The 26,746-nt window shown below is 37.4% G+C and overlaps 1 long non-coding RNA gene across 14 annotated transcripts in view; it reads right to left on the reverse strand.

Moving 5' to 3' along the window:
- Positions 1 to 26,746, reverse strand: part of LOC147380220 (uncharacterized) — a 325,705-nt gene that overhangs the window by 251,370 nt on the left and 47,589 nt on the right. For 2 of the 14 annotated variants that reach the window (XR_015167431.1, XR_015167427.1), the window contains exon 4: positions 5,762 to 6,546. The exons of the other annotated variants lie outside the window; for them this stretch is intronic. This is a non-coding gene — a long non-coding RNA (uncharacterized LOC147380220). Of the gene's footprint in view, positions 1 to 5,761; positions 6,547 to 26,746 lie in introns of those variants that run through there. 14 annotated transcript variants of the gene reach the window in all.

Below are 26,746 nucleotides of genomic sequence, written 5' to 3' on the forward strand. Positions count from 1 at the left end.
TGGAGACATTTTTAAAGCCCACTCACTTCAGTTGAATTCCTCTAAACCACCCCATCCTTGCCGGGAGGGTCACAACCCCCCACCCCATCCCACCCCTCTGCATTGCCCATCCTCAGCCTGTGCGGCCAACGCTAAGACCAGTCTGTTTGTGACTTTGTGAAATACTGCAAAGCCCCCAGCGCTTGAGAAGCGGCTAAGCCTCGACAATTCGAAACCTCTATTTCAGACCTTTCAGTAGATCTGCCTGCTTAACTCACCTGGAGTCAGGTCTAGACGGCAGCCTCCGCCCAGCGGGACTGGGAAACAACCCGGGGGAGCTCAGCAGCGTCTGCCTGAGTGAGGAAGGCAGTGGAGCTGAGCGTCTACCCCCGGACCTGCTGCTCAGGCTGCTCCCGGTTTTCTTCCACTCCCCACACTGGAGCAGCCGTCCCTCCTCTCCTCTCTGCTCTCCTCCCCCGTCTGCCGCTACTGCACTCCGTCTTCCTGGCGGTGGCGCAGAGCAGAGTCCCGCCGCCTCCCTCCTCCAGACACGCGAGCTGTCCGTGGTGCTAAACAGGAGGTTCCCCGCTCCTCCCTGGCAGATGGTGTGCGGTTAAGTCCCTCCTGCCTGACCCTGGGGTCCTAGGAGCCACAGAGATGTCTTCTGTGGCCACCAGAGAAATGGGCTCGAGGAGGAGACCAGCTGTACCCTCTGGCATCTAACCTTCACTTGTCGGTTTAAATGATCAATAGCCTCAGAATTCTTCCTAAACATATCCAGTAATTCACATGTGCCAAAAAGCAAATGAGTGGTTTGAGGACATATGTGCATTAATATTATTCTCTGTTCAGAGATGGTAAGCATGCCTAGATTCTGGGACTAAAAAGTCCAAAGAGTGGTTATTTTCACACAGGTGGGCTGTGATCGGGGGTTTCTAACCCAAACCAGCAATCCTACAGAGGCAACTAACAATTATTAAATATTGGGTTCTTTATTTAATAACCTCATTTCCATACAAGTTAATCTTTGCCACAATTCTGTGAAGCACTATACACAACTCTGTTTTGTATTTTAAGAATTAAGAGATTGAGTAATTTATCGGCTTAAGGAAGGTCACAGAGACACAGAGAATTCCCTGGTGGTCCAGTGGTTAGGGCCCAGGCCCCAGTTTAATCCACAAGTTGTGAGGCATGGCCAAAAAAGAAAGAATAAAGTCACAGAGATTCTCAGTTTCTGAGTCTAAAATAAAAACTGAAATTTTATTTCCCACAATCCACACCCTGTGTACAAGGTCTTGCAGCATCTTAGATGACATTGTGTGATTGAACCAATAAAGATAATAGAACTATTAATATCAACAAATACACACCAGGCATCTGATGATTTCCAGAATCATGGTGAGATTTGGGAGTAGTCAAGTACTCCAAGCAACAACAGTTTAGATGCATGCAAATCATGATGATTACTTATAAAAGGACACAGTCGGAATTAGGAAAGGGAAATGCTATTCAATATCACTAGAATCAATTTTCAGTCACCTGTGAGTTGAACTTCACATTCGGAAGAAAAAGGTCAGATTATTTGCTCTTCCAAGAAGCCTAAAATGGGTATCACCTTTTTACAATAAAAAGCCTAGTAAAACAGTCCATGGAGTCAGACCCAACTAAGCAATTGAGCACACACACACAAACCAATAACACACTTGTTTCCGATTAAAAGTATGCAATTATTCACTAATATTAAATTTTTAAAAAGCAGAAATCATTCAACTAATCTTATATGAAAAATTCACTATCTATTCAAGCTTCCAGACTATTAAATAGCATTGAAAACTAAATTTACTTTGATCTTCAGGTGGTGCAGTGACAAAGAATCCACCTGCCAATCAGGAGATGCAAGAGATTCAGGTTCAAACCCTGGGTCAGGAAGACAATCTGGAGAAAGAAATGGCAATTTGCTCCAGTATTATTGCCTGGAAAATTACATGGACAGAGAAGCCTGGTGGGCTAGAGTCCATGGGGTCACAAAGAGTTGGATACGTCTGAGCATACACACATACACACACATCAAATATATAATAATATATATTATCGGTGGAAAAAATATTAAGTAAATTAAGGAGAATCAGATTTTCTGTAACTAAATCCAACCTAATTATTCATTCTGTGTTCCACTGTAGAAATTATTCAGGGTGGTCTTTATTTCTCTTTATTTTCAAGACAATTCAGAAATAAAGGGAGATGTAATTGGTTCACAGGAGGTGAAAAATTTTAAAGCACGTACATCAATGCCAATCAGTAATCAACTAATTAAGAATAAATTATGCTTATAATCACAAAAGACTGATCAAGGTATGACTATCTGTATTCTATTTTATTCATATTAATATTACTTCTAATTAAAACAGAGATCAAATTGCCAACATCCACTGGATTATCAAAAAAGCAAGAGAGTTCCAGAAAAATATCTATTTGTGCTTTATTAACTATGCCAAAGCCTTTGATTGTGTGGATCATAATAAACTGTGGAAAATTCTGAAAGAGATGGGAATACCAGACCACCTGACCTGCCTCTTGAGAAACCTGTATGCAGGTAAGGAAGCAATAGTTAGAACTGGACATGGAACAACAGACTGGTTCCAAATAGGAAAATGAGTATTTCAAGGCTGTATATCACCACCCTGCTTATTTAACTTATATGCAGAGTACATCATGAGAAACACTGGGCTGGAGAAAGCACAAGCTGGAACCAAGATTGCCAGGAGAAATATTGATAACTTCAGATATGCAGATGACATCACCCTTATGGCAGAAAGTGAAGAAGAACTAAAAAGCCTCTTGATGAAAGTGAAAGAGTAGAGTGAAAAAGTTGGCTTAAAGCTCAGCGTTCAGAAAACTAAGACCATGGCATACAGTCCCATCACTTCATGGCAAATACATGGGGAAACAGTGGAAACAGTGGCTGACTTTATTTTGAGGGGCTCCAAAATCACTGCAGATTGTGACTACAGCCATGAAATTAAAAGATGCTTACTCCTTAGAAGGAAAGTTATGACCAACCTAGACAGTATATTAAAAAGCAGAGACATTACTTTGCCAACAAAGGTTCGTCTAGTCAAAGCTATGGTTTTTCCTGTAGTCATGTATGGATGTGAGAGTTGGACTATAAAGAAAGCTGAGTGCCAAAGAATTGATGCTTTTGAACTGTGGTATTGGAAAGGACTCTTGAGAGTCCCTCAGACTGAAAGGAGATCCAACTAGTCTATCCGAAAGGAAGTCAGTCCTGAATATTCATTGGAAGGACTGATGTAGAAGCTGATACTCCAATACTTTGGCCACCTGATGCAAAGAGCTGACTCATTGGAAAATACCCTGATGCTATGAAAAATTGAAGGCAGGAGGAGAAGGGGATGCCAGAGGATGAGATGGTTGGATGGCATCACCAACTCAATGGAGATGAGTTTGAGTAAACTCCGGGAGTTGGTGATGGACAGGGAGGTCTGGTGTGCTGCAGTCCATGGGGTCACAAACAGTCGGACACAACTGAGTGACTGAACTAAACTAAACTGAATTAAAACAAAAAGATAATATGTACACTTACATTTTTCTCCTATTTATTTTGGCATAATAATGTCATAACTATCCTTCAATACTCAGTGCACATGTACCCATAAATCTTTCTGATTTGTTTATCCAATATAAATATTTCCCTCCTTTGAATGTTAACAACACTCTATTTCTTCTTTGCAATGCTTATTCTCAACTTTTTGTAGTTTATTTCACATATAAACTATTAACCAGCATTGTATAAATAATAGAACTTTTAATAAAATGGTTTAATAGACATAAGATTTAGGTTAAATATTCATATACACACAAAAGCCTAGTTATTCTTCCTCAAAATCTAATGTTCATATATTTAATGTTCAAGTAGACAAAAACTTCTGAAGGAGAGGGATTCTGTCCACAAATTTTGTTTTCCACATAGTATCAATCTAAAATCCTAGACCAGAGCTGAAAGCAAAGCATTTAAACTTAATCATTCTTTAATTTATTAAAAAAATACATATGTATGCTAATGTTGCCTAAACCCTGTGTAAGGTGTGGGGAGTTCAAACTTGATATGGTCTTTGATCTCATGGAATTTACAGTATAGTAACGAAAAGTAATGAACAAATAATAATAAATTTAAACATTCTTGCTGAATAAATGAAAAGTTTATCTGAACTTGTTGGCCAAGGCCATACATGAAAGTAAGAGAGCTGCCTGCCTCACAACACTAAAATCAACTCCCAAGAGGGACTCTCTGTTGAAAGAGTACATCTCTTTATGGAAATAATGAGAAAAATTAGTAAGTGTGCATATGATAGCACACACGCATCTTTGTGTTTCCTGACCTTTTAGCTTGCTCAAAGGAAAAGACCACAAACCTTTCAACACTGCGGGTGGTATTAATCTTAGCATAGAGTACAATTTTTTTTTCACATACCTTTTTCACATGCTTCATTTTGTTTTTCTCTAAAATGGTTTAACTTCAAGCTGAATCTAATGGATTTTCTAGTGAAAATATTTTGACACTGAACAAATGTCTATGAGCCATATTCCCACGTTTTAGCTCATTTCTCTGATGCCTCTCTGCTTACGATGATAAAATTCCTTTTCTGCTTTTATTGGTAACCATCACGTAGTAACACATTCATGCACTTTGGACTGGATAAGAGCTTGTGAGCCTTTACTTCTAAATCAGAAAAGGGATATCAGAGGGAACTAGGGGAAAGATGTTTGGAAGAATATCCAAGGGATTATCACATCATCTAAGGCCAGAATATTTTGTTGGTGGTAGTGTTTTGTTTTGTTTTATTGGGGTACATAATAGTTTCAGGTATACAATAATTCAATATTTATACTTATTGAATATATATATTTATATATATGTAAATGATCACAAAAATCTAGTTCACTTCCACCACCATACACATTTTTTCTTGCAGTGAAGAACTTTTAACATTTACTCTTAGCAACTTTTCAACTATACAATACACTATTACAAACTATGGGGCTTCCCTGGTGGCTCAGTGGTAAAGGACACACCTGCCAATGCAGGAGACACAGGTTCGATCCCTGGGTTGGGAAGATCCCCCGGAGAAGGAAATGGCAACCCACCCCAGTAATCTTGCCCAGGAAATCCCATGCTCAGAGCAGCCTGGCAGTCTACAGTCCATGGAAATGAACACAAGTGAATAAACAACAATAATTATAAACCATAGTCACCATGCTGTGCATTATATCTTTATGGCTTATTTATCTTATAACTGAAAGTTTGTAAATTTTGCCTCCCTTACCCATTTTGCTTTTTGATCTTATTGAAATTTTAAAGAAGGGATTGGCAGCCAGGACCTAGTATGGCTGAGGAATCTCAAACCTGTTATTTAATCTCACACTTCATTATTTATGACCAAAATTGTCTCCTAAAATGGCTTTAATTTTGAAAATATCTTTTCATTTGTGTATAGGTGTTCATAAAGTGGAGTTAAGGAAAGGAGTGTAAACTAGTGAGTAGTTGGGAGAAAAAAATGTTTCACAAAAATAAAAAATGTTCTGAAAGATGTAAAGACTATCTGTTCTGAATGAATTTTTAAAAGCTCATAATTCATAAGTCTATACATTGTCTATAGGCTTAAAGCACAACATAAAAATAAGGATAGCAAAAATAAGGATAAGCAAATCAAGGGTCTCTACTAGATATGATTCTTAGTTTTCCATATCTCTTTATTTTCAATAGAAGTGACATGCATTTGCATCTCAGAAAATAACATGCATTTTTGATAGAAGAAAGAGGAATATACTTCAGTACTATGAAAGTGAGCTATTAGAACATACCATAGTTAAACATCTGCTTCACTTATAGGGTAAAATTTTTATCACTGGAGTCATGCCTTTGAATATACTAAAATCAAATTTATTTGGCAGAAGAATAGATACATCTTTAGGCTATTAAATAATTTGCTAAAACTTAGCATGCATTTATATACTTATCCATTTATTTTATATGACAAATATGTTTGAGGTCTGCTATCACAAGTTAATGTGGAATCATCTGTTAAAAAAGTTACTTGAAGAAATAAGAGGTAAGCTTTTGTGGGGAGGATGAATAGGGGAGAGCAAAGCAGGAGGGAACTTCTCAGAGAAGAGGCCAGGAGTATTACCATTTGAGAAGGGGTAAACAAGTCTGGATGGCACCCCACTCCAGTACTCTTGCCTGGAAAATCCCATGGATGGAGGAGCCTGGAAGGCTGCAGTCCATGGGGTCACGAAGAGTTGAACACAACTGAGCGACTTCACTTTCATTTTTCACTTTCATGCATTGGAGAAGGAAATGGCAACCCACTCCAGTGTTCTTGCCTGGAGAATCCCAGGGACGGGGGAGCCTGGTGGGCTGCCATCTATGGGGTCGCACAGAGTCGGACATGACTGAAGCGACTTAGCTTCAGCAGCAAACAAGTCTGGTGAGGGCTGAATTTTAGAAACTTGAGCTAATTTAATGACTCTGATTCTCCCTTTCCTCATCTGTGAAATGAGGAAGACAATATATGATTCCGTTATATATTATGTGAGGATTAATTCATCTCTACAAAAAACCCACACAGAATAGTTTGATACATAGTATACATCAAGTATTTGCTATTATATGAAAAAACTGAGAACTTCCAGAAATAGTAAAACACAAAACTTAAAGGCAAGATTCAGTTTGACAATGGCTGAGGGCTGCCTGGAAAAGACAGTCAAATTAATATTACAGGCAGATATTGTTTTAGGATCATTCCCCCCTACACTGACCTTTTCTAGCAGTTTGCTTTGGTGTTTTATTGTGCTTTTCAATATCTGTCTAGAATTATGGTTATTTATGTAAAATCTTCTATATTCCTATAAAAATAAGCTTGTAATGGGGTTCTTAAGGAGCTGTGTCAAAGCCCTCTTTCTATCACCTACAGCAAGTAACCCAGAGGTAGTAATCTAATGTTTACTGAATGAATAAAGAGATTATTTGAATTTTTTCTTTGTTGATTTTTTAGTCTGAATTATACCATTAACTGGGCTTCACTGATGGCTCAGACAGAAAAGAATCTGCCTGAAATGTGGGAGACCTGGCTTCAGTCCCTGGGTCGAGAAGATACCCTGGAAAAGGGAAGGCAACTCACTCCAGTATTCTTGCCTGGAGAATTCTCTGGACAGTGTAGCCTGGCGGGCTACAGTCCATGGGGTCACAAAGAGTCAGACATTACCGAGCAACTAACATTTTCACATACCGTTAAGGTGAGAGATAAATGCTAAATGGTGAAGATATATGGATTGGTATTTATATCCATGATGGTTTAGTTGCTAAGTCGTGTCTGACTCGTGTGACGCCATGGACCGTAGCCCACCAGGCTACTCTGTCCATGGGGATTCTCCAGGCAAGAATACTGAAGTGGGTTGCCATTTCATTCTCCAGGGGATCTTCCTGACCCAGGGATTGAACCCAGGTCTCCTGCACTGCAGGCAGATTCTTTACCAACTAAGCTACCAAGGAATTCCCTGTTTGTATCCATAATTTTGTTTTATGTGAGAAATTGACATGATTGTGACCTTCTATATATGGAGATTTGTTACTGCACAAAGTGTGGTCTGTCTGTGGACCAAAAATTTCAGCAACCCCTGGAGCTTCTCAGAAACAATACCTACTGAACTAAGATTTGCATTTTTGACGAGACCCAAATGATTCATATACACATTTAAACTTCAGAAGCACCGTTTTACAATTCCCTTCATTTTCAAATAGCATTGTCAAGGAAATAATATACCATAATTATGAAAATAATGATAATATTAACAGCATAAGTAACGTTTAGTAATCTTATAAATCTTAACAATCTTCTTCCAGACACTAAATGCAGTTTTTTATGTAATACTTGCTATAATTCTAAGAAGCTGCCATTAATAACACTCACTAGACTGATATTCACAAATTTTAAGTAACTTCCCCAAGGTCACAGAGCTAGCAAATCATGCAAGGTTTTGAAAACTCAAGCTATGTCACTCCAAAACCAAAGCTCTGTTTACCTCATAGTTAATACATTTGCTTCCTCCTTCCATTTCCTGACTGTGGTTTCCCTTCTATTCATTAATTTTATTTATACATGACTGACTTTTTAAGCCTTTCCAATAATTTTTCAAACACCGTTTATAATAGATTAATAAGGGAAATACCAAATACCATCCCTGAGAAATTGTAATGAAGTAGCTCTAAAAATATTCAGGTACTAAAAGGAATCAGTGTAGGATTTTTTTTTTTTTTCAGTACTTTTTCTCATAGTGTCCAGTTTAAAAGCAAGATAGTTTTTCCAAGTAGAATTTCCAACTTACATTTCTTATATGGAGTAAGATGATTAAAGTGACCAAAAAAAAAAAAAAAAATCCATAAACAACCAAAAAGCTAAGAATGAGAATTGCTATATAAGAAAAAAATGAGCATGAATATGCCATATGAATGACATCTATAAGAATCATGAGAATCCTATTTGGTGTTTAGAGTTTAGTTCTATCCTGCAATGTGATCACAAAGAAGTGTCTGTACGATTTACGGTGCACTACAGGACGATAAGTCACTTCATTAGGCTTGCAGAAATGTAAAGATTTACAGTCTAGGAAAATCTACCAGATATTCTCACTTGTTTCTTAGAGACTGTACCTCCCCCAATATTCCTCATTTCCTACAGGCAGGTGCACACAAAAAGCACTGACTTTAAACCCAGCAATGAGTGGGACTTCTGTGTAGTCAGACATTTGAAAGGGCAGAAGGACTTCTAAAGAGTTAGAGTTGTGACCCTGGTCTCTTTGTTGGAGAGAAGTATACCCCAGCCACTCTGTATTTTTCCCAAAGCCCCCTTGCTTTTCTTTTATTGCTGGCTCATACCATTTGATCTCCTCACCCATTCTATCAGTCAATGTCTGAGGAAACTGCATAAAATCCCTAAAAGAGACTGAGAAAAACACAGAATATTAAAGCGGCATAAGTCCATGTAGCTCGTTAATGTTTTACTGTAAAATTCAATATGCAAATAAAGATACTGTCATTTACCACCCAGAAGAGACCTTTTGGAATCTTAAAAGTCAAAGGCATTAAAAGACCTAACAGCTGGGACTTGTAAAAACTTTCTTATTAGAGATGAAGGAGATGAGGTCAGGGCACACTAAGAAATCGCCTGAGGTCACATAGCTAGCTAGAGTGCAGAGGATTTTTTTGTTTTCTTTCTACAACGTGTATTATTTTTTAAAAATCGTCTCAATAATCTCAATATATTTCTAGTCCATAGTGGGGCTACAATCTCTAATTCAGAAGCCTAATTTTCTCTATGAATCCCTTTATACCTCCAGCTTATGAGTACCTTTAGGAGTAGTACACGAAATAATGAGCAGCACCTGGATGAACTTTATGAGTTACACTTGGAAAAATTAAAGCAGTGATTCAGGAACCTCAGAAACTAACAAACACCATATAAGGTCAAATTATATTTAAACTTCCATGTGACATAAACAACCTAGTCTCATTTGTATAGCAGTACTTTTTACTTTTGAAAAAAGAATGTCTGAATACATAAAATGTAAATACATAAAGAGGAATGAAAAGTAGAGATAACCAGGTGGAAAAACAGCACAGCATCATCCTCAGATGATGATAAAAGGATTCTTACCCTGATTAAATAGGAGAGCTTGATCATGGGCAATGTCCTTACCAAGCTACACTGATAATGGTATATTTTAAAAAGGCTTTTAGAGGAGATGGAAATGTTGTATTATGTATTCAGTAAAGTGCTATGGTTGTGTTTCTTAACTATCAGCTATTTTCAAAATTCCCATAATCTTTCTCTAGATGACAAAGTTACATAAATATGGAGGAAGAGGATCAGCCTTACAAAGGTGATAATAGAATTCTGTTTTCAAGTGTGAGATATTTCTAAGCTCACATTTGCTAATCATGTTGATGTGTTTTTAACTTCTTTTTCACTACCCCTGTCAAAGGGGCTAAAGCAATCCTTCATAAGAAGATGGCAGTTTTTTCTTGCAGGCAAAGATTTTTTCACATAATACTCTAACATTTCCAGTTTCTTTTTGCATGAAAAATATATTTATCATATGTAGGGGCTTCCCTGGTGGCTCAGACAGTAAAGAATCTGCCTGCAATGCAGGAGACTGGAGTTTGATCCCTGGATTGGGAAGCCTCCCTGGAGAAGGGAATGGCAACCCACTCCAGTATTCTTGCCTGGAGAATTCCATGGACAGAGAAGTCTGGTGAGCTACAGCCCATGGGGTCACAACGAGTCAGGCATAACTGAGTGACCAACACTTTCACTTTCTCATACAATTACTGGCACTCTGGTTGCATATATAATTCAGTTCAGTTCAGCAGCTCAGTCATGTCTGACTCTTTGCAACCCTATTGACTACAGCACGCCAGGCTTCCCTGTCCATCACCAACTCCCGGAGCTTGCTCAAACTCATGTCCGTTGAGTCAGTGATGCCATCCAACAATTTCATCCTCTGTCATCCTCTTCTCCTCCTGCCTTCAATCTTGCCCAGCAACAGGGTCTTTTCTAATGAGTCAGTTTTTTTACATCAGGTGGCCAAAGGATTGGAGCTTCAACATCAGTCCTTCCAATGAATACTCAGGACTTATTTCCTTTATGATTGACTGGTTTGATTTCCTTGCGGTCCAAGGGACTCTCCAATACCACAGTTCAAAAGCATAAATTCTTCAACGCTCAGCTTTCTTTACGGTCCAGCTCTCGCTCTATGGTACAACTCACACATGACTACTGGAAATACCATAGCTTTGACTATATGAGTGTTTGTCAGCAAAGTAATGTCTCTGTTTTTTAATATGCTGTCTAGGTCCATCATAGCTTTTATTCCAAGGAGCAAGCATCTTTTAATTTTAAGCTGAAGTCACCATCTACAGTGATTTTGGAGTCCAAGAAAATAAAGTCTGTCACTGTTTCCATTGTTTCCATATGTATTTGCCATGAAGTGATGGGACTAGATGCCATGATCTTAGTATTTTGAATGTTGAGTTTTAAGCCAGCTTAAAATTCAGCATACTTAATTAAATGGACTTTATTTCAAATGACATCTATTTGTAAATAGTGTAAACTTTTGAACTTCCAATTAATATTATTTTCAGCATCAAAATTTTTTTCTGTATATTCAGTATTTGGAATACATAGCCTTCGTAAAAATTCAGTAGCTAAATTTATAATTTTTGAATTGGGTTTTACATGAAGTTATGGAAAGTAAGCAAAGTTAAAAATGGAAGCAAATATCTACAACTGTATGATCAAGAAAGTAAATAAAACATCTAAAATAACTGAAACTATTTAAATAAATAATGTATTACCTGGTAAGGAAAACATCCCTTTGGCTTTCTAGATGATTTAGACAGGTTCACAAGTTTATAGTTTCCGAGCTTCAGTCTGCTCATCTCTTTAATCCAACAGTTGGACTGGGTACTACTTTATGTTCTATTCAACTCTGTAAAACTATCTAACAAAATTGCAATTGCACTGTTCTTCTCCACCTTGCTCCATATAAGTGGCCCTGTTTCTGCAGTTCCTGTGCCCTTCCCATGAGCATAGACTCTAACTTTTCCAGACAGTCCTGCTGTCATGGAGTCATCTTATGAATGGTCCTCCCCTGTACCTAGTTTCTCAGCCCCAAACACAAAGAATACTCACTTTTCATCCTTTCTTTACCACCTTCCTACCTGTATACAATTTGTAGTCCTACCATGTCAAACCTGTAACCTGTCTCTCATGAATGGACTCAGCTTTAACTCTACATTAACCACTAGTCCAAACCACTGTCAACCCCTTGGTTCAACTTGACAGTGGGTCCCTAACACATCTGCTTATTTCCACTCCCCTCCCTCATCTACTATCTATATGACAAAGAGAGAAATCATTTTTTTTTTTAAGTAACTACATCATATCACTGCCCTGGTTAAATCTTTCAGAAGCTTCCTAATGCTTGTGGGAAAAAAAATCACACTCCACAACAGAGCCCCTAATCCTGGCTACAACCTCATGGCATGCATCCTTCCCTTGTTTATTATGCTCCAGCCATACTGAGCTTCAGTTACCAATACACAGGTATTCTCCTGTCTCAGAGCTGTGGCAGGTGATTTTCCCATTTCCTAGAATTCCCTTGTCATCTTTCTGTCTTTCAGTCTGCAACTTACATGTCATTTTCTCTAAATGGCCTTTCTGGATCCTACTTTATCTTGCTGCATTTTCACTCTCCTTTTTCATCTCTATTACATGTCCCTTCATAGTAGTATTTTGATATGTAAATGTCTTATGTATTTATGTGAATGCTGATCTCATTTAAGAGAGTCTTTTAAATATTTCCATATGTCAGGGCTCTACTCCTTTGTCATCAACACTTAATCAACAGCACTTGGCACAGGATCTGTACACAAATGTTTATTGACTAGGTAATGAGCTTCACAAAGATAAAATCAAGTAAACCATGGGGAACTGTAGACCTATTCTTTTGTACTCATATGCTGAAGCTAAAAATAAGATTCAGGCTATGTGAGAAAAATATACCCAACTGTATTAGTATCAAAAATATTTTTTTCAGTATTATTTCAGCTTTGGTTTATACAGGAAACTGAAATGAAGACTAAGGTCTGGAAGATTATTAAGAAGTCCTTAAGATTAAAACCTATAACCTAAATGTCCATCAACAGAGGAACAGATAAAGAAGATGTGGTACATATACACAATGGAATATTACTCAGTCATAAAAAGAAACAAAATTTGGGACATTTGCAGAGACATGGATGGACTGAGAGAGTATCAAAGAGAATGAAGTGAGTCAGAAAGAGAAAAACAAATATCATATATTAATGCATATATATGGAATCTAGAAAAATAGCATAGATAATCTTATGTGCAAAGCAGAAACAGGAATATGGATATAGAGAACAAATAGATGGATACCAAGGAGAAAGCGGGGTGGGAGGAATTGGGATGGACACACACACACACTCTGGATAAAATTGACACTCTGGATAAAATCAATAGCTAATGAGAACATACTGTCGAGCACAGGAACTTTGCTTAATGCACTGCGGTGACCTGAATGGGACAGGGGTACAAAAGGGAGGCAATACGTGTTTATGTAAGGCTGACTCATTTTGCTGTACAGTAGAAACTAACAACATTGTAAAGCTACTATACTCCAATAAAAAATAATTTTAAAAAATTGTAAAGATAAAAACCTGTAGAAGGGAAAAGCAGCAAGCAATACTGGAGAGACAGAGAAATGAAGAGTGATGCAATCTCAACTCAGCCCTCATTCAAACTTGCAGGGAGTTCTAGCGCTGACATGAATCTTCAAAGGTGCCTGACTTGGGTTTAGAAGCATGGGCCTTTATACCCCGTACATAAATCAGTTGTAGGTGAAGGCTGCCCTAAGAAGGGACAGGATCATGGGTGAGTGAGTAGTGGCTATTAGCAGCCAAGGAAATTCTAAAAGGTTCTTTATCTACAACACGCCAGGCAAGGGGGAAAATGAATCCTTCATTTATAAAGGGCATCAAATACAAAATATCAGAATCTGGTATAATCATACTATATTTCACATATTTGAGCCATAAATAAACAGAATAGGTACTTCCTTTTGCCTACCAGCTGTATTACCTCAAATATACAGCATCTGAAGGAAACACAGTGGTGAATAAAATTCTGGGTGATGGCAGGAAGACTTTATTTCCAGAATGGACATTAAATATTCAGATAATAAGCGTAATGCATACCTAAATCTCTGGACTATTTGCCCACCTAAAATTTCCACAAACTCAGACAAGTTGTGTAAAGTCCCTTGAAGTTCTAGTTTTCTAAAAGTACAGTTACAGACATATTTTTATTTTCCATAAACTTAGTCAAATTGTTACTGCTCCTTCAAAATATTTTATTGTTTGTAGCTACCCATCAACTGGAGAAGACAATGGCACCCCACTCCAGTACTCTTGCCTGGAAAATCCCATGGACGGAGGAGCCTGGTAGGCTGCAGTCCATGGGGTCGCTAAGAGTCGGACACGACTGAGCGACTTCACTTTCACTTTTCACCTTCATGCATTGGAGAAAGAAATGGCACCCCACTCCAGTATTCTTGCCTGGAGAATCCCATGGACGGAGGAGCCTGGTGGGCTGCCGTCTACGGGGTCGCACAGAGTTGGACACAACTGAAACGACTTAGCAGCAGCAACCCATCAACTACTAAAGGGAGAAAATACAACTCTTAATAATGGTGGTATTTCTTATAGAGCATCTTTCCCTGAGTCATACCAAAAAGAACCAAAATAGTTACCAAATGAAGAAAAAAGAAAACCTTATTTAAACTTCCCAAATTGTGAGAAAACACAATCAACTTGGACAAACCTAAGAGGCAAAGCTGAATGCTAGAAATATTGCTCAATAGTCCTCATTCTCTCTAGATACTTTTAAAAGATTCTTTATTTAATCTTGACATTTAATAAATTTACTAAAATTTTTCATAGAAGCTGTTTCCTGGGTTTTGTTTCAAATTCCTCAATGCCAGAAGGCAAACGAAAAGATGTCTACACAGTTTTACTGTGAGAACAAAAAATTCTATGCTCAGGATGGTTGCCATTTATATATTTTCAGATGATGGGAAAACATTCCTTAATAAAAATAAAAATTTTTTCACACGACCTTCTCCTCTAAAAGCTTAAAGATAAGAACTAGACCAAAATAAGTAATTCACAAACAAAGGTGTTAAGGTAAAAGTATTGACATTAACACTGTATTAATAAATAGAATTGTCTTTTTGTAAAAGGACTACACTTAGGAGGAATAAAACAGGATGTACTTTAATACAGTCAAAAATCTATGATCAAGAGTTCAATATATATTTACCACTAAAGAAGAGGCAAAAAATAGATGAATAAGTATTCTTACTTTTATAAAATGTTGTATTATTCTTCTGCTGAAACTTGAAACATATGTTTAAATATATAATTTACAAGTGGAAACAATCTAAGATTTTTTAACTTATATCTTTTCAAATTACTGGGAAATGGCAAATAATATGGCATAGCAATGGAATGATATGGCTTCAATGGAATCAAAACAGAAAAAAAAAGCATTAAAAATAAAAAATGAACTCATATGCCAGAAGTTTGACAAAACTACCTATCGTAACAAAAATGGGGGTAAATTACTCATGGAAAAACAGACCAAGAATATAGGTTATAAAAACACATAAAGACAAACAAAAACTATATCCTGTGAACAATAAGTATGCCAAAGCAAAAAAATAAGATGATGGACAAAGATATACATAATCTGGAAAATACACAAAAGGAAGCAAAGACTGAAACAATAGTTTCAAAAAAATTAATAATATTGAAAGATAAAATCCATAATAAACATAAAACAATAACCTTTATGTTCCAAGTAAGGCAGTGTTGACATGCATAAAACGAAAGAAATCTAGAAACGAGAAGAAGTAAACAGGACAGTATAAACTTAACTCTCTAACAGATTAAGTAGAAAAATCAGATAGAAATAATCCCTGAATAAAGGCATCACTGGTTAATATTGTAGAAATGGAGTAGCCCTCATAGTCAATAAGAATCCAAAATGCAGTACTTTGGTGCATTCTCAAAAACAACAGAATGATCTCTATTCCCAAGGAAAACCATTCAACATCACAGTAATACAAGTCTATGCCCCAACTACTAATGCTGAAGAAACTGAAATTGAATGGTTCTATGAAGACCTACAAGACATTCTAGAATTAACACCCAGAAAGATGTCATTTTCATCATAGAGGACTGGAATGCAAAAGTAGGAAGTCAAGAGATACCTGGAGTAAAAAGCAATCTTAGCCTTGAAGTACAAAATGAAGCAGGTCAAAGGCTAACAAAGTTTTGCCCAGAGTACACACTGGTCATAGCAAACACCTTCTTCCAACAACACAGGAGACTATGGTACACATGGACATCAGCAGATGGTCAATACCAAAATCAGACATAATATTCTTTGCAGCTAAAGATGGAGAAGCTCTATATAATCAGCAAAAACAAGACCAGGAGCTGACTGTGGCTTAGATTCAAAATTCAAAATGCAAAATTAGTCTTGCAAAATTCAGACTTAAATTGAACAAAGTAGGGAAAACCACTAGGCCATTCAGTTATGGACTAAATCAAATCCCTCATGATTATACAGTTCAGGTGACAAATAGATTCAAGGGATTAGATCTGGTAGACAGAATGCCTGAAGAACTATGGATGGAGGTTCATAACACTGTGCAGGAGGCAGTGAGGAAAACCATCGCCAAGAAAAAGAACAGTCTTTTGGACTCTGTGGGAGAGGGAGAGGGTGGGATGATTTGGGAGAATGGCATTGAAATACATATAATATCATATATGAAATGAGTCGCCAGTCCAGTTCGATGCACTATACTGGATACTAGGGGCTGGTGCACTGGGACGACCCAGAGGGATGGTATGGGGAGGGAGGAGGGAGGAGGGTTCAGGATGGGGAACACATGTATACCTGTGGCGGATTCATTTCAATATTTGGCAAAACCAATACAATATTTTAAAGTTTAAAAATAAAATAAATTTTTAAAAAAAGTACCAAAAAAAAAAAAAAAAAAAGAAATGCAGGAAGGCAAAGTCATTGTCTGATGAGGCTTTACAAATAGCTGAGAAGTGAAGTGAAAGGCAAAGAAGAAAGGAAAAGGAAACATATATCCAACTGAATACAGAGCTCCAAGAATAGCAAGAAGAGATAAGAAAGGCTTCTTAAGTGAACAAAGCAAAAACAACATAATAGGAAAGACTAAAGATCTCTTTAAGAAAATCAGACATATCAAGGGACATTTCATCCAATGATAGAGATGATAAAAGACAGAAACAGTAAAGACCTAACAGAAGCAGAAAGGATTAAGAAGTGGCAAGAATACACAGAATAACTATTAAAAAAAAAAAGGTCTTCCAGAGGGATGGTATGGGAGGGAGGTGGGAGGAGGGCTCAGGATGGGGAACACATGTATACCTGTGGCGGATTCATTTTGATATTTGGCAAAACTAATACAATTTGTAAAGTTTAAAAATAAAATAAAATTAAAAAAAAAAAGAAAATGCAAACTGGAAAAAAAAAAAAAAAAAGGTCTTAATGACACAGACAACCATGATGATATGGTCACTCACCTAGAGCCAGACATTTTGGAGTGTAAAGTTAAGTGGGCCTTGGGAAGCATTACTACAAAGCTAGTGAAGGTGATGAATTCCAGCTGAGCTAGTTCAATTCCTAAAAGATGATGCTGTTAAAGTGCTGCACTCAATATGCCAGCAAATTTGGAAAATAGCAAAGGTCACAGGACTGGAAAAGGTCAGTTTTCATTCCAAGTCCAAAGAAAGGTAGTGTCTAAAAATGTCCAAACCAACATAATGTTCATTCTCATTTCACAAGCTAGCAAAGTAATGCTCAAAATCCTTTAAAATAGGCTTCAACAGTATGTGAAATGAGAACTTCCAGATGTACAAGCTATATTTAGAAAAGGCAGAGGAACCAGAGATCAAATTGCCAACATATGTTGGATCATAGAAAAATTAAGGGAATTCCAGAAAAACATCTACTTCTGCTTCATTGACTACATTAGAGCTGTTGAATGTGCAGATCACAACAAACTGTGGAAAATTCTTAAAGAAATGGGAATACCAGATCACCTTACCTGTCTTATAAGAAACCTGTATCAGGAAGCAACAGTTAGAACCAGACAGGGAAAAATGGACTGGCTCAAAATTGAGAAAGGAATTCAAGGTTGTTCATCAATGAGTTAATTATTGTCACCCTGCTTATTTAGCATCTATGCAGAGTACATCATGTGAAATGCCAGGCTGGGTGAATCACAAGTTGGAATCAAGATTCCTAGGAAAAATATCAACAACCTCAGATATGCAGGCGATAGCACTCTAATGGCAGAAAGCAAAGAGGAACTAAACAGCTTCTTGATGAGAGTAAAACAGGAGAGTGAAAAAGTTGGTTTAAAACTCAATATTCAAAAAGCTAAGATCACGGCATCCAGTCCCATAACTTCATGGAAAACAGATGGGGAAAAGTGGAAACAGTTACAGATTTTATCTTCTTGGGCTCCACAATCACTGTGCATGGTGACTGCAGCCATGAAATTAAATGATACTTTCTCCTTTGAAGGAAAGCCATGACAAACCTAGAAAGCATATTAAAAGGCAGAGACATTATTTTGCTGACAAAGGTCCATCTAGTCAAAGCTATGGTTTTTCCAGTAGTCATGTATGGATGTGAGAGTTGGACCCTAAAGAAGCCTGAGTGCCAAAGAATTGATGTTTTTGGACTATGGTTGTATAGCATCAACCATCAATAAACATGAGTTTGAGCAAAGTTGGGGAGATTGTGAAGGATATGGAAGCATGGCATGCTGCAGTCGATGGGGTGGCAAAGAGCTGGACACAACTTGGTGCTGAACAGCAACAAATCAACATTAAACCGTACAGAGGACCTATATTTTCTTTCCACATACTGACTGATAACATAATTATGAAAATTACACTTATTTTGGGCCACAAAGGAGAAACTTCAACAAGTACACTGAATAAGCAAGCATATATTTAGAACATGTAGCACTCTGGTATGGTCCTTAAGTGCTCACAAATTTACCTAGAAGGAAAGAGCCTCCTGGGGCTGAGACCTTTTATGCCTTTGAGGGTTACAGTTATAACATAGCTGAAGACATAGGCTATGATGCCTGACCAAGACCAAATGGAAGGAAAGGCACCCAGGAGTCCTAGAGAACTCACTGTAACAGGAAAACAATAGTTTAGTAACAGCTTCTCTGCCCCAAAAACTAGACGGAGAGGAAATTCTTTGATATATGCAGAACAACTGACATCACAGTCTCTTCCAGTTCAATCATCCTATTGGCAGGGTTGTGTGTCTGGAAAATGGGTGCCAAGTGAATTCAAAGAGTATAACTAAATTACTTAGCACTGAGAGCTCATCTGTGGCATGGAGACCCCTTAATTAAACATAACACTGGAGGAAGGAACATGTCTCCTCTTCCAGAAACCACTGGACCAAGGTATAAACATGAAGCAACAGTCCGTACAGTTACAAAGCACAGTCGATATGTGTGACCGAGATGTGCCCATCTCTTCTGACTAAAACAGTTTTCTCAGGAGGCAACAATAAGCCTTTTATATGGCTGCTATACCAAGTTCTAAAAATTATGAGTGACTCATTTTTATGGGGAAAAAGTATTTTAAAACCATGCTTATTACTAGGAAAATTGAATCTCATTTTTCAAAATTATACAGCACAACAGAAAATCATTAGTAATCTGTCTTTTATATTTTGTGAAAAGACATTGGAAGAAACTAAGGAAAACAGTCTTTATTGGAACTGAGCGGAAAAATGAATTCTAATGTCTTTAGACATTAATCAAGTGTAAATTGGGAGAGCTCAAATGTTACTGATACTTTTTTAGTTAAATCACAGTGGCTCTGAATATTTACTTCTAACAGAGGAAAGCCAGTACATGAATATAAAAGGAGTTTATTAAACAAATGTCACTTTAATTTGCTTCTAGAATATCTTGATGTGACCTTCTGGTGGTTGACTCATCATTCTTATTTTGTTTTATTCATGCTAAAATTAAGATAAGTTTCATTTTAAAGGGCAGAAAATGTTGGTTTTGGAGAAACTACTGATGTATGAGGGTAGCAAGGAGAAGCCAGAGAGGGATTAAGAAAGAGTATATCAAACAGGCCTTTAACATTTATTTTCAACATTGAAAAACAAAAGTGTTGATAAGACTGACTCACTTTTTAAAAATCATGTTTCATTTAAAACCATCTCCTCAACTAATTTATCATGACCCTTAAACTTTGATCCCAGGTAAATTATCCAGCTCTCTGCTTGGGGCTCTCATTATTATAAATTTTATAGACATCTTACATAGTACTTGGAACAGCATGTATGTCTTTTTTTTCCCAACATGCTCATGTATCCATAAACTATATTATAAACCCCTTAAAAATAATGTCTTATTCATCTTTCTATATACAATGCTTATATAAAAATATGGAGAGAACAAATGCATAAATACTTTACCTAACTTCCTGGATTCCTCTTTCTTCCATTAAAAATATGCACAGATTGTGTATACCTGCAATAACTTAAAATTCTGCAGTTCAGAATTTTATAACTTGATGTATTGCTACATGGATCAATTTTGAACCTCACATGAGTATCTCTTCATCATCAAGACAGTAACCAGAATTTATAATTTTGTCAATGACAGTGGTTCCCTGCCTAAAATGTAGTATTGAAATTTATGAATCACAAGTGGAACCTGGAGAAGAAACAACTATTTAAAATCCATATATTAGTATAATTTCAATTTTGCACGAGGTAGATCCAAAATCAATGTAAATAATTGTGTTCCTTTATTATCTAAAAAGCCTATCATTCTATCCTTTCTTTACATACAAGTGAAACAAATGTGACTCATTACTTTGCAAGAAACTAGAATATTCTGCTTACAAACTTGAGTCAGAAAATCTAGCAATTAAAAGAAATTCAAATTCAATAGCATTTTGAATAAAGCAAATAGCAACTGTTTTAAAGCAAAGCAATAGCAACTGTTTTAACTGAGCTTTGGTTTTGATGATACTGCAGCTTCATTGGGGGAAATGTTTGTTTCCCATATGGGATCAGACATGGTAAACTATGGAGTATGGATCAGTTCAGTTCAGTCATTCAGTCATGTCCAGCTCTTTGCCACCCCAGGTACTGCAGCACACCAGGCTTCCCGATCCATCACCAACTCCCAGAGCTTGCTCAAACTCATATCCATTGAGTCAGTGATGCCATCCAACCATCTCATCTTCTGTCATCCCCTTCTCCTCCTGCCCTCAATCTTTCCCAGCATGAGAGTCTTTTCCAGAGTTAGTTCTTCACATCAGGTGCCCAAATTACTGGAGTTTCAGCTTCAGCATCAGTCCTTCCAATGATGATTCAGGACTGATTTCCTTCGGGATTGACTGATTTGATCTCCTTTGCAGTCCAACGGACTCTCAAGAGTTTTCTCTAACACCACAGTTCAAAAGCATCAATTCTTCAGTGCTCAGCTTTCTTTACAGTCCAACTCTCACATCCATACATGATGACTGGAAAAACCATACTTTGACTGGACAGACATTTGTTGGCAAAGTAATGTCTCTACTTTTTAATATGCTGTCTATGTTGGTCATAGCTTTTCTTCCAAGGAGCAAGCATCTTTTAATTTCATGGTTGCTCTCACCATCTGCAGTGATTTTGTTTCCCCATCTATTTACCATGAAGTGATGGGACTACTGGAGAAGGCACTGGCGACCCACTCCAGTAGTCTTGCCTGGAAACTTCCATGGACAGAGGAGCCTGGTAGGCTGCAGTCCATGGGATCACTGAGAGTCGGACATGACTGAGCGACTTCACTTTCACTTTTCACTTTCGTGCGTTGGAGAAGGAAATGGCAACCCACTCCAGTGTTCTTGCCTGGAGAATCCCAGGGACGGGGGAACCTGGTGGGCTGCCATCTATAGGGTCGCACAGAGTCAGACATGACTGACGTGACTTAGCATCAGATGGGACTAGATGACATGATCTTCATTTTTTGAATGTTGAGTTTTAAGCCAACTTTTTCACTCTCCAATTTCACTTTCATCAAGAGGCTCTTTAGTTCTTCTTCACTTTCTGCCATAACTGTGGCATCATCTGCATATCTGAGGTTATTGATATTTCTCCCAGCAATCTTGATTCCAGCTTCTGCTGCATCCAGCCTGGCATTTCGCATGATGTACTCTGCATGTAATTTAAATAAGCAGGGTAATAATATACAGCCTTGACATACTCCTTTCCCAGTTTGGAACCAGTCTGTTGTTCCATGTCTGGTTCTAACTGTTGCTTCTTGAACTGCATACAGATTTCTCAGGAGGCAGGTCAGGTGATCTGGTATTCCCATCTCTTTCAGAATTTTCCACAGTTTGTTGTGATCCACACAGTCAAAGGCTTTGGTGTAATCAACAAAGCAGGACTAGATGCTTTTCTGGTATCTTGCTTTTTCAATGATCCAGTGGATGTTGGCAATTTTATCTTTGGTTCCTCTGCCTTTTCTAAATCCAGCTTGAACATCTGGAAGTTCACATTTCATGTACTGTTGAAGCCTGGCTTGGAGACTTTTGAACATTACTTTGCTAGCGTGTGAGATGAGTGCAATTGTTTGATAGTTTGAACATTCTCTGCCATTGACTGTCTTTGGGATTGAAATGAAAACTGACCTTTTCCAGTCCTGTGGCCACTGCTGAGTTTTCCAAATTTGCTGGCATATTAAATGCAGAACTTTAACAGCATCACTTTTAGAATTTGAAATAGCTCGACTGAAATTCCATCACCTCCGCTAGCTTTGTTCATAGGGATGCTTCCTAAGGCCCACTTGACTTTGCATTCCAGGATGTATGGCTCTAAGTAAGTGATCACACCATCGTGGTTATCTCAGTCATGAAGATCTTTTTTGTATAGTTCTTGTGTATTCTTGCCACCTCTACTTAATATCTTCTGCTTCTGTTAGGTCCATACAATGGAGAAACCCTATATGGTCAGTAAAAACAAGACTAGGAGCTGACTGTGGTTCAGATCATGAATTCCTTATTGCAAAATTCAGACTTAAATTGAAGAAAGTAGGGAAAACCACTCGACCGTTCAGGTATGACCTAAATCAAATCCCTTATGATTATACAGTGGAAGTGACAAATAGATTCAAGGGATTAGATCCGATAGACAGAGTGCCTGAAGAACTATGGATGGAAGTCCGTGATATTGTACAGGAGGCAGGGATCAAGACTATCTCCAAGTAAAAGAAATACAAAAAGGTAAAATGGTTTTCTGAGGAGGCCTTACAAACAGCTGAGAAAAGAAGCAAAAGGCAAAGGAGAAAAGGAAAGATATACCCATTTGAACGCAGAGTTCCAAACAATAGCAAGGAGAGATAAGAAAGCCTTCTTCTGTGATCAGTGCAAAGAAATAGAGGAAAATAATAGAATGGGAAAGACTACAGATATCTTTAAGAAAATTAGAGATACCAAGGGAACACTTCATGCAAAGATGGGCACAATAAAGGATAGAAATGCTATGGGAGTATGGATGTTAGCTCCTTTCTTTCAGATACAGGCAGAGTCACCTGCAGGAGATAAGAAACCAAGATAAAGGGGGCTACAGGAATGACATGTAACTGATCTTCATTCTCAGATAGACTGTAAGAAAACAAAATCTACTCTGGCAAAATTCAGCGAGGCTTGGACTGCTGATGCCCTAAATATTTTCACTGGATATGTATGACTTCAAGGGTTTGCTCTTCTGCCTATTGGAATACGTACTACAGTGAGTGAAATACGTTGGTGATACAGTAGAGTAAGACTTCTCTTCAAGGCCATTCCTACTTTCTTCTTTAAGTCATCTTAAGAAAAAACAGATCCTCAGGTATGGTGAGGTGAGAATAGGGGAAGACTTAGACTGGAGGAAGAATAGATTTTCAATCTCATTTGGATTCAAGCATTCCTAAGCCCTCTGGTTGGTGGAGTTAACCTGCACCCTGCCAGATTGAGCAGTTTAATTAAGTACAGAGTTTTCTTGTTAAGCAATCTCTGATCTCACTTAACACCTAAAGTCCTCCTGTTAAAATGTTATTCTCACAACCTCCCTCCTAACCTTTGTTCACAATTCAGTTTGAATGATTAACATCTGGATCCTCAGTTGTGACTGTAAACAACATGATGACAGGAATTTTTTTCTGCATTGGATATCATTATATACATAGTGATGGTTATTTAGTGGCCTCTTGATAAATATTTGGAAATTACTTGAAGATGCATTGCCACATAGTCACATCATAGAAAACAATGATTTTGCACACACATTTCAGAGTAAAAATAAAACACTTAATTGCCACAGTTACCTAATTAATGTGCTAATCATTTTAATGTGTTTGATGGACTATATTTTCAGGTATAATTGGGCTGGCTAGAAAGTTCTTTGGGGTTTTTAAACATTTTGTAGAAAAACATGAATGGATGCTTTGGCCAACCCAACACTTGTAATTAGTGAAAGGTGTTTAGAAAACTTCATTTTTCAGTAAAAGAATTTCATCTTTCAAGATCTTTCCTCTACAGACCAAACGTTTACTTTTAAAAATAATTGTTTTGCCTATATCTTTTTAGAAGAGCTTCCCCTATAAGATCTCACAATGATGAGATAAAATTAATATGAGTTTTGGCCATGATGAATCTTAGAAGAATGGGTCAGCTTTCCATCCATTAACTGCTTAACCTTACTAGTCCCTATGACTTCCTGAAGCTACTTTTCACCTAAAAGCATCATTAACCTAATAATTTAACAATGATAATATAAATTGTACCAAACCAGTTAAACTGGATTATGCTCTTATTTATCTGACTTTTGGTATCCCAGAGAAAAATATCAACATAAAAAGGCTTCAGTCAACATATTACTACTGTTTCCTTAAGGATGGCAGTATTTTAATGCCAATGTTAACAATAGACATCACCTTACTGCATTTAGCTTCCAAAATTTAAAGATTTTCCCAGTATCTTGCCTTTAAAAAAACAAAATTATAGTAGTTTTGTGAGATCTCTAAGAGACCTATTCTTGCTGTGCAGTTATTTCAAGTTCATTTTGTGGAAATGACTTGTGAATCCTGATTTGTTCTGGATCTCCATTCTATGTTTTCCAGTTGAAGGCATTATCAAATAATATTAATCAAGCACCCTCTCAACTAAGATACTTTACTCATATGAAGTAATGAAAGGAATAAATACCTTCACCTCTTATGATAAATAGCAGAAAACAAGCAAACATTGAGAAAGTCAGTTCTTATGTCAGTTGATAATTCCGGGGTCCCCAAGGAGTATAGAGGGGTCTGAAGTTCCCAAGGAGGTGAAAAGGACAAACTTCTTTTCTACAATGCTTTGTTTTAGTCAATATAACAATGTTTGTTTCTCCTTAACAAGAAGGCTTTCTGACTAGTCTTGTTACCTTAAAACAAGATTATGTCTTGTATCATGTTGTGGGATTAGGTCTGGCAAGATCTTCCTATTGTTAGTTTTAAGCTTGTTAATTTAAGATGTATGCTGTGGGAGTGGGTCTGGTAAAAGTATATAAGGCCTTGCTAAGACTAGTGAGTTGGATGCTCTCTGTACCCTTCTGATGTCTATGTCTCTATCCCTTTTCACACTTTAATAAAACTTCTGCCACACAAGAGCCCTGAGTGGTCAAGCCTGGTCTCTGATCCCAAAGCTAAATCAATCTCTTAGAAAGATTCTCAAGGAATTCTGCCCCTGAATTAATTCAAGTTGGTTAATTTATTCATTCACTAATTCATCATTTCAGGCATGTTGCAAGCAACTACTGAGAGTCAGATATTGGACTAATTGAAATATTAACTCAGAAACTTCCACTCCCTACAGAATATGTTATGCAAAAGTTTTTTTGACTGAAATGATGGAATGTTCATTTCAATCATGTTTGACAATGCCTAAGATATTAAACTTGAGAAACATTAAAATAACAATTAAAAGGGATAGCTCCCTTTCTAGTTTTTATTAACATGATGGGGAAAAAAAATGGCCTTCAGACATGGGCAATCCTGATTTTCTATTTTCCATCCCATCACTTACAAGTAGAGCCATCTAAGTTACTTAAGTTCTCTCAACTCCAGGTTTTCATGTATAAGCAGATTAAAACTACTTGTCTTAGTTTGTGGTAAAGATTAAATGAACTATACATAAAAGTTTAAATGCACTAATTGAATATATGGAATTATGTCAATAATTTATTCATTTGTTTCTGGTTATTGATTGTTGCATAAAACCCTAATCCTAGTGGTATAAAAGAGCAAGCATGTTATGATGTTCATGCTTCTATGGGAAGAAGGGTGACCCAGATACGGAGAAGGCAGCTTATCTCTACCCACTAAGTCTGAAGCCTGAGCTGGGAAGACTCAAGTAGCTGGAATCATCTAGAGACTTGTTCATTCCTTTGTCTGGCACTTGAGTTGGATTTGCTAGAAGACTGGAACTATCACCTGGCACACTTGTATGTGTCCTCTTTGTGGGGCTTAAGCTCCCACAGGATGACAGCCATGTCCCCAGAGGGTACCCTCAAGACAAACCATTGTAAGAGCAAGCATTCCAGGAGAACCAGGTGGAAGCTTCATAGCCTTTTATGACCCAGTCGAAGAAGACATATGCTGTCTCTTCCTTCTGTGAGTACACAAGTCTGCCAAGATTTCCATAAACAGGAAAGTAAATACCACTTATCAAAGGAAAAGTTTCAAAGAACTTGCAGAAGTTAATTTATGCCATAGTTCCCATTCTCTACTGTAGACTGAACAAACTGATTACCGTCAACACTTTCTAGAATCATTGCTCAAAAGTATTCTGCAACTGGTGAGGGTGTCTTAGTCACTCCTATTAGAAGTTTAGCCAAGTTAGTCCTAGAAAATCTGATTTCTGATTTTGAGTCTGTTCGAAGTGAATTCAAGCTGCTTTACAATGTGGCTTGCTTTTACTCTTATTCTTAAAATGTTTTCATTATTTTTAGTT

The sequence above is a fragment of the Bos grunniens genome, chromosome 1, assembly GCF_055505025.1.
Source record: "Bos grunniens cultivar Pamir isolate PY7600 chromosome 1, Bosgru_T2T1.0, whole genome shotgun sequence".
NCBI classification, from domain to species: Eukaryota; Metazoa; Chordata; class Mammalia; order Artiodactyla; family Bovidae; genus Bos; species Bos grunniens.